The following is a 10,239-nucleotide window of genomic DNA, read 5'->3' as shown; positions in this document are numbered from 1 at the left end:
AAAAAAACAAATTTGAATTTGGCCAATCAGTTTAAATTGATACCCCAATAAATACCAAACACCAATCAAGAGTATATTGATAATATTAAAAGCCAATGACATCGTTGGCAGTCGCTCTCGGCCGCGCTGCAGAAGCACGACCGTGAAATTGAAGAAATTCAACGCCGAGTCGGAGGGGCGGAGCTAAAGGCCGCGACCTCGGAGACAACCGCTCAATCGGCCGTGGATCAGGTCCGGACTCTCGAGCAGCGAGTCCGGACCTTGGAAAATCATATTGACGACCTCGATAATCGAGGTCGTCGAAAAAATATTCGTTTGCTGGGCCTTCCCGAGCAGGAAGAGGAAGGCCAGCTTACAGCATTCCTGGAGCAGTGGCTGTCACAGATTTTAAATCTGGAAGCTGGATCAGGCCAGGTAAGGGTGGAATGGGCCTACCGGGTAGCAATACGCGGGCCCGGCTCGAACCAGCGCCCACGCCCGGTCCTGTTCCGGCTGCAGAGCTACAGGGAGAGGCAGATACTCCTAGAAGCCTCTAGAAATCTCGGAAAAGACCCCCAAGCTATGATCTACAAAGGATCCAAGATCATGCTATTTCAGGACTTTTCCCCGGCTCTGGTTCGAAAGAGGAAGGCATTCGACGAGGCGAAGAAGCGTTTAAGGGACTTAAATGTACAGTACTCCTTACGCTACCCAGCGATGTTACGCTTTAACCATGAAGGATCTGTATATAACTTTGGATCACCAGAAAAGGCTAAGGAATTCTTGGACTCTCTTAGATAAACTGTAGGACATAATGGATGTTGGTCTGCCTTCCCCCCCCGTCTTGGTTTATATCCCCTCCCTTTTTTTTTCTTTTCTTACCTTATTGCTTAATATTATTATGGGGGGTGGGGAGAGGGATTTGATTTTCTCCCCCCCCCCCCCCCTTGGAGTTGTTTTCTGTTATTATTTTATGTATATATGAGGGGTATATGTATATGTGTGTGTGTGTATGTATGTGTGTATATATATATATATATATGTATGTGTATGTATATATATGTATATATAAGCTGGGGGATTTGGTTAATGTGGGTGGGGGGAGGTGGTTACCTTATTCGATTTTACCTCTGTCTTTAGGAGCGGGGTTGTTTTTCCCTTCGTTATTTTGTATTATCATATTTAATTATTATTTGTTGAACTGGTAATTTTATAGTTATATGTTTATATGTGGTATTAACATTACCAAATATACCCAGGTGTTGGTAGGGGTGGGGGTGGGGTGCTCACTGTTAACTCTAGCTTTGTATTATATTTGAATTTTCCTCACTTTATTGAGGAGTGCCTGGGTCAAGGGTGGGGCATTGGTTGGGAGAAGATATGAGGGATTTTTGGAGAGGAAGTGATGCCCCCTGGGAACAAGGGGGAAAGTCTCCACTTAGATACGTTTTATATTTTTTTTTATTTAGAAATAGTTTTTTACTGTATTGTTGTGGGTGTATTAAAGAGGGTTTATTTTTGTAAATTTTACATGTTCCATGCCCGGGATGTTCTGGATGGGGTTCCCCCTCCCGAGGGGTCTCGGATTGGCCCAGAGGATTATGGTTGATCAATCGGTTAAGTGGTGCACCTGGAATGTCAAAGGGAGTAATTCGCCACTTAAAAGGAAGAAAATATTATCAAATCTTAAGAAGGAAAGAGTTGATATAGCTCTCCTACAGGAGACGCATCTGTCAGATAAAGAACACTTGAAATTACGACAGGGCGGATTTGATCAGGCCTTTTTTTCTTCTTTTAGCTCAAAAAGCAGGGGAGTTGTTATTCTTGTTCGGAAGAATTTCCCTTTCAAAATCCTAAAGCAGATAAAAGACGAATCTGGACGATATATCTTGATTAAAGCTCTCATAAATGGAGAGGAATATGGGATTTTAAATTTGTACTGCCCCCCGGCACACCCCTTTAAATTTATAACGGAAGCCTTCTCAAAATTGATGGCTTTTGATGCCCGTCATATAATTATAGGGGGAGACTTTAATTGTATTATGGATCCGGAAATAGACAGGATTCCCAAGAGTACTGCAGGAGTATCTCCCAGATCTAGACAATTGATGGATCTGAACAAAGAATTAGGATTAGTAGATGTATGGAGATGTCTTTATCCACAGGGTAGAGATTTTTCTTTCTACTCTAATCCACATAAATGTCATACCAGAATTGATATGTTTTTTGCCCCCTCAATTTTTTTAAATTCCATATCATCCTGTAAAATAGGTAATATAGCAATTTCTGACCACGCTGCTGTATATATGGAAACTAAGGCGAAGAACAGTGGGACATCCCCTCGGCATTGGCGTATGGACCCCTTCTTAATGAAAGATAGTAAATTTGTAAAGTACTTCTCTCAAGAATTTAAAACTTTTTTAGAAATTAATTCAGGTACAGCTAGCAACCCGTCAATGATGTGGGAGACCATCAAAGCTTACACGCGAGGCTTGATCATCTCCTACTCAGCGACCCAGAAGAAATTAAAAGGAGAACAACAGCGTTTGCTTGAAACCCGCTTAAAAGCGGCTGAAACAGCATACATTGATAGACCCTCTATTATTAAATTGCAAAGGATTACAGCTCTTAGGACAGCTCTAAATACTACACTTACTCAAACGGCTAAGAGGGAAATATTATTTGCAAAGCAAAGATTATATGAATATGGCGACAAACCGGGTAGATACTTAGCATTTCTTGCAAAGAAAAAAAAGGCCCCTCAGACTATTATGTCTATCAAGGAAAGTACGGGTATTTTGACTCATGATCATAAAAAGATTAATGCGACCTTTAGAAAATTCTATTCTGAGTTATATAAATCACAGGATTGTGAAGATAGGGCGAAGAGGATGCAGTCATTTTTTAAAAATTTGACTTTTCCAGACCTAACTCCGGAACAAGTATCGGTCCTAAATGCTCCTCTTACACCCCAAGAAATAGTTGATGCAATTAGGCACCTTCAAAATGGTAAGACGCCGGGCCCAGATAGCTTTCAAGCTGAATTCTATAAAGAATTTACAGAAATACTGGTTGGTCCACTTATGGACATGTATAACTATGCATATAGTCAGGGCTGTCTCCCGCCTTCGCTGAAAGAGGCAAATATCTCTCTTATCCTCAAAAAAGGAAAGGACCCAGAAGATTGTACATCATACAGACCAATATCCTTGCTAAATGTAGATTTTAAAATCCTCTCTAAAACATTAGCACTGAGATTAGAAAGGATACTGCCACATATTATAAAGGAGGATCAGACGGGGTTTATTAAGGGCCGTAGATCATCCAATAATGTTAGAAGGGCTCTGAATATGATTCAAGCTTGTCATCAGGGAAAGATACCAGGAGTAGTGGTTTCATTAGACACGGAAAAGGCATTTGATAGGGTCGAATGGTCATATTTGTTTTACACATTGGAGAGGTTTGGTGTTGGACAGGTGTTTACCAAATGGATCTCAACATTGTATAGTGATCCCAAAGCAGTTGTGGTTACCAATGGATTAGGCTCGGATAGCTTCAGTGTGGGTAGGGGCTGCCGTCAGGGATGTCCCCTCTCACCATTGTTATTCACGCTAATAATTGAACCACTAGCAGAAGCTATACGAGCTGATCCTAATATAGTGGCCCCAAGGATTGGTACAGGTAAACATAAAATTACCCTTTATGCAGATGATGTTCTTCTATTCCTCAGTAACCCTTTGATGTCCATACCCCGCTTAATTCAAGTTATTAATACATTTAGTGCATTCTCAGGCTATAAAATTAATTTTTCAAAATCGGAGGCTATGCCAATGGGTGGCCTTGCTGTGATACCCCGCTTAGCGGACGGTTCCCTTTTTCCCTTTCGCTGGTCCCTGGAGGGTTTCTTATATTTAGGCATTTTTATTACTCCAGTATTTGGTCAGTTGTATAAGGCTAATTTTGTGAATTTATTGGAAAGGATAAGGCAGGACCTCCAGCGATGGGGAGACCTGCCAATTTCCTGGCTGGGTAGAATAGCATTAATCAAAATGAATATCCTGCCCCGTCTCCTATATCCTATGAGAATGCTTCCGGTGATGCTGCCGAGGACAGCTTTATGTAAATTATACGGCTGGCTGAGTTCCTTTATCTGGAACCATAGGCGGCCCCTCATTAAGCTGAAGAAGCTACAGCTTCCACAGGCAAGGGGTGGATTGGACTTCCCAGATTTTAGGAAATATCAATTAAGTTCCCTATTAAGTTATATAGCTGATTGGGTCTTGTCTGATCCACAATCAATCTGGTTGGACATCGAGGCTTCTCAAGTAAAATACCCACTTATTAACCTTTTATTCTCAGACAAGAGGAAAATCATTACAGATCACTGTAAAAACCCTATAATACTGAATACAATCAAGGCTTGGAATATAATGCGGCAAAATGAGGGTAATTCACATAAAACATCCCCCTATGCACCGATAGTGGGAGCATGGGGATTCCAACCGGGGTTAACAGATGCCACTTTTAAACTCTGGAGAGCCAGGGGTATCTCATGTCTCGGGGATTTATTTAAAGATGGGGTCCTGATGTCTTTCGGACAGCTGCGTCAGAAATTCGGATTACCCAATGGAGACCTCTTTCGATACTTCCAAATTCGAGATTTTATACAGAAGAAGACTACGTTATTAGATAGTCTTTATAAATCCGATAAAGAATGTAGTGTCCTACGACCAGTGGGGGTATCTTCCGTCAGTAATATTTATCATTTGCTACATGATGAAGTATCGGGAGATATGGATAATCTGCTTAAAACATGGGATCAGGATCTGGGACTAGAAATCTCCACAGAAACGTGGAATGATATCTGGGAAAATGCTAGAAGAATTACTATTTGTAACAGAACCCAGGCTATCCAGCTGAAGATACTTCATAGGGCCCATATAGCACCGGTTCGATTGGCAAAATGTAAGGCAGGAGCATCTCCAATGTGTCCTAAATGCAAAATAGAGGTGGGCACTCTTGTACATTGCTTATGGACCTGTCATAAGATCCGTGGATATTGGACTAAAGTAGCAAGTACCCTGACAGAAATTTTAGGAACGGAAATAAAAGTGGACCCCGTATCTCTCCTATTGGGCTTTTCGAACTTTCCCTCCCTGGACACGTACGGGAAGAGACTATTTTCTATTCTTTCTTTCTGTGCAAGGAAAAATATTTTGATGAACTGGGTGGCGGAGGGCCCCCCTGGACTTTCAAATTGGCACAGACTAATTATGGAATGTATTCCCCTTGACTTCCTTACAAACATGGTGCACCGAAAGACCGAATTATTTTATAAAATATGGCAGCCCTTTTTGAATTACATAAATACAGATATTTCGGCTATCCTAACAAGGGCTTTTATTTAATTGAGACTACAGACCTGGCTGGTCCGCGGCCCCTCGGGGGAGGAATCCCGCACGAATACGGGTTTTATCATATCTGATGTTAACACATCCCGAGCATGTAAGAGACTTAAATATACACCCTGGTTAGTTGTAGGTTAGATTAGTAGATAGTTGAGTTTTGTCTGTTTGTTCTTTTTTGTTGTTTTTTTTTTCGGTTTTTTTTTGTTGTTTTGTTTTTTTTTGTCAAATTTTGGCTATTGTATATTTGAGTTAATTGTATATCAATGTTTATATCTGAGAGTTTTGTTTATTTTTGTAAACTTGTAAAAATGTTAAATTTCTAATAAAAATATCTATAAAAAAAAAGCCAATGACACAGTCCAATGCGTTCGGGGTATAAGACTAGGGAAAATTTGAACAGTTGAGGGAGAACTGCCAACAGACCAACAGATGCAGACTGCCCGAAACACAGCTCTCTTAAAGGTACCTTTATTGATCAGTGACCTGTGAAACATAATCCCTCAGAAGAAGAAAAGAGGACAGAGGAAGACATAAAAAGAAGATTCAACGGCTGGCTGGTTTGAAATTTGAATTTTTGGTAAATCTTAATCGGGGGTTTTATTGAACGAGTATCATAGAAGGGAAAGTAAAAGATAGGTTAGAGGAAGGAGTTGTAAATAGTTGTTACTCAATTATTCTCTGTTATTCGTTAAAAAATAAAGTTGTTAATTTTTACTTTAATAGTGACCTTTGGGATAGTTATGGGCCATCGAATTTTCACAGATTACTGCACGAGTTAAAGCTTTTCTGTGTTGCTGAGTTAAAATAAGCAGCAGAGTTTACCAGTGTCGTAACACTCCCATCACACACAAATGTGCCCCACAATGCACACACACATGCACATACACACACACGTGACCAAAACACACACATGCAGACACATGTCCAGACACATACATGCACCTACCCTTAACAAACACGTGCACCATGTAAATGCACATGCGTTCCCCCAACACACATAGGCAGACACACCCCCTAACACACATGCGCCCAGATACATACATATGTGCACTCAGATGCGCCCCTGCAGACGCACCCCTCAAAACACACACATGCCCATGCAGGTGCACCCCGACACACACACACCCACGCAGGTGCACCCCTGACACACATACACCCACGCAGGTGCATCCCTGACACACACTCACCCACACAGACAAACCACCAACACACACATGCCCACACAGATGTGCCCCCAACACACAACTGGCCATATTGACATGCCCCAGAAACACACACATGCCCACACTGACGTGTCCCCCAAACAGATATACGCCCACACGGACGCGCCCACCATCCTTCCCAACACACCCATACAGATGCTCCCCAACACACACATGTCATGTTGATGCTCCCCAACACACACATGCCCATGCAAACGCACCCCCGACACACATGCCCATGGCAGACATAGAAAACATAGAACATAGAAAAGCACAGCACAGAAGAGGTCCTTTGGCCCAAGATGTTGTGCCAAGGGTTAATCCTAATGTAAAATAAAATAACCTAACCTACGCAATTCACTGCTATCCATGTGCATGGCCAGCAGTCGCTTAAATGTCCCTAATGACTCTGCTTCCACCACCACCACTGGCAGCACATTCCCTGCAACTCTCTGCATAAATAACCTTCCTCTGACGTTCCCTCTATACCTTTCTCCGAATATCTTAAAACTGTGAACCCTCGTACCAGTCAGTCCTGCCCTGGGGAAAAGTCCCTGACTATTGACTATCCATGCCTTCATTACCTTGTATACCTTGATCAGGTCACCTCTCCTCCTCCTTCTCTCCAGACAGAAAAGTCAGAGCACGTCCCCAACACACACACCACGCAGACACGTCCCCAACACACACGCCCACGAAGACACGTCCCCAACACACACGCCCACGCAGACACGTCCCCAACACTCACGCCCACGCAAACACGTCCCCAACACACACACCCACGCAGACACGTCCCCAACACACACAACCACGCAGACACGTCCCCAACACACATGCCCACGAAGACACGTCCCCAACATACACACCCACACAGACACGTCCCCATCACACACGCCCACGCAGACACGTCCCCAACACACACGCCCATTCAGACGTGCCCACAACACACATGCCCACGCAGACGCATCCCCAACACACACACCCACGCAGACACGTCCTCAACACACACGCCCATTCAGACGTGCCCCCAACACATACACCGCCACAGACACGTGCCCAACACACACGCCCATGCAGACGCATCCCCAACACGCGCCCACGCAGACAGGTCCCCAACACACATGCCCACGTAGACACATCCCCAACACACACACCCACGTAGACACATCCCCAACACACACGCCCACGCAGACATGTCTCCAACACACAAGCCCATGCAGATGCATCCCCAACACACACGCCTACACAGACACATCCCCAACACACATGCCTACGCAGACACGTCCCCAACACACACACCCACGCAGACATGTCCCCAACACACACGCCCACACAGATGCGTCTCCAACACACACGCCCACGCAGACATGTCCCCAACATGCACCACCACGCAGAGATGTTTCCAACACATACGCCCACGCAGACGCGTCCCCAACATACACACCCATGCAGACACGTCCCCAACACACACACCCACGCAGACACGTCCGCAACACACACGCCCACAGAGACACGTCCCCAAAACACACGCCCATGCAGACGTGGCTCCAACACACACGCCCACGCAGACGTGCCCCCAACTCACACACCCATGCAGACGTGGCCCCAACACAGACACTTCCCCAACACACACGCCCATTCAGGCATGCCACGAACACACACACCCATGCAGAAACGTCTCCAGCATACACACCCACGCAGACATGTCCGCAACACACACGCCTTTGCAGACGTGCCACAAACGCACACGCCCACGAAGACAGGTCCCCAACACACACACCCACGCAGTCACGTCCCCAACGCACAGGCCCACGCAGACATGTACCCAACACACACGCCCACGCAGACACGATTCCAAACCACACACCCACGAAGATACGTCCCCAACACACACACCCACGCAGACATGACCCCAACACACACGCCCACGCAGACATGTACCCAACACACACGCCCACGCAGACACGTCCTCAACATGCACACGCCCACGCAGACACGTCCCCAACGCATATGCCCACGCAGACGTGTACCCAACACACATGTCCACGCCGACGCGTCCCCAACACACACACCCAAGCAGACATGTCCCCAACTAACACGCCACGCAGACACGTCCCCAACGCATACAGCCACGCAGACGTGTTCCCAACACACACGTCCACGCAGACCGGTCCCCAACACACTCACCCACATGGACACATCACCAACACACACGCCCAAGAAGACAAGTCCCCAACACACACGCCCACGCAGACGTACCCCCAATACACATGCCCAAGCAGAAACATCCCCAACACGCACACCCACGCAGACAAGTCCCCAAGACACACGCCCACGCAGACGTGCCCCCAAAAAAAACGCCCACGCAGACACGTCCCCAACACACACGCCTACGCAGACGCGTCCACAACTCACACGCCCACGCAGACACGTCCACAACACACATGCCCACGCAGACGCGTCCCCAACACACACACCCAAGCAGACATGTCCCCAACACACACGCCACGCAGACGCGTCCACAACTCACACACCCACGCAGACACGTCCCCAACAGACACGTCCACGCAGACGCGTCCCCAACACACACACCCAAGCAGACATGTCCCCAACACACACGCCATACAGACGCGTCCACAACTCACACACCCACGCAGACATGTCCCCAACGCACACGCCCATGCAGACACTTCCCCAACACGCACACCCATGCAGATACGTCCCCAACGCACATGCCCACGCAGACACATCCACAACGCACACACCCACGCTGACACAACCCAAACACACACGCCCATGCAGACACGTCCCCAACGCATACACCCACGCAGACGTGTACCCAACACACATGCCCACGCAGACCCGTCCCCAACACACACGCACACACAGACACGTCCCCAACACACACGCCCACAAAGACATGTCCCCAACACACACACCCACGCAGACACGTCCCCAACGCACACGCCCATGCAGACATGACCCCAACGCACACGCCCACGCAGACATGTACCCAACACACACACCTACGCAGACACGTCCCCAACGCATACGCCCACGCAGACGTGTACCCAACACACACGCCCACGCAGACCAGTCCCCAACACACTTGCCCACACGGACACATGCCCAACACACACGCACACGAAGACAAGTCCCCAACACACACGCCCACGCAGACGTACCCCCAATACACATGCCCAAGCAGAAACATCACCAACACCCACGCCCACGCAGACAAGTCCCCAACACACACGCCCACGCGGACAAGTCCCCAAGACACACGCCCACGCAGACGTGCCCCGAACACACACGCCCACACAGATGCGTCTCCAACACACACGCCCACGCAGACATGTCCCCAACATGCACCCCCACGCAGAGATGTTTCCAACACATACGCCCACGCAGACGCGTCCCCAACATACACCCCATGCAGACAAGTCTCCAACACACACACCCACGCAGACACGTCTGCAACACACACGCCCACACAGACACGTCCCCAAAACACACGCCCATGCAGACGTGGCTCCAACACACATGCCCACGCAGACGTGCCCCCAAATCATACACCCATGCAGACGTTGCCCCAACACAGACACTTACCCAACACACACACCCATGCAGAAACGTCTCCAGCATACAAA

Source organism: Chiloscyllium plagiosum, unplaced genomic scaffold (assembly GCF_037043375.1).
Source record: "Chiloscyllium plagiosum isolate Xiang-an unplaced genomic scaffold, Cpla_swu_hap1 HiC_scaffold_39, whole genome shotgun sequence".
In the NCBI taxonomy this organism is placed as follows: domain Eukaryota; kingdom Metazoa; phylum Chordata; class Chondrichthyes; order Orectolobiformes; family Hemiscylliidae; genus Chiloscyllium; species Chiloscyllium plagiosum.
This window is presented reverse-complemented; position numbering follows the sequence as displayed.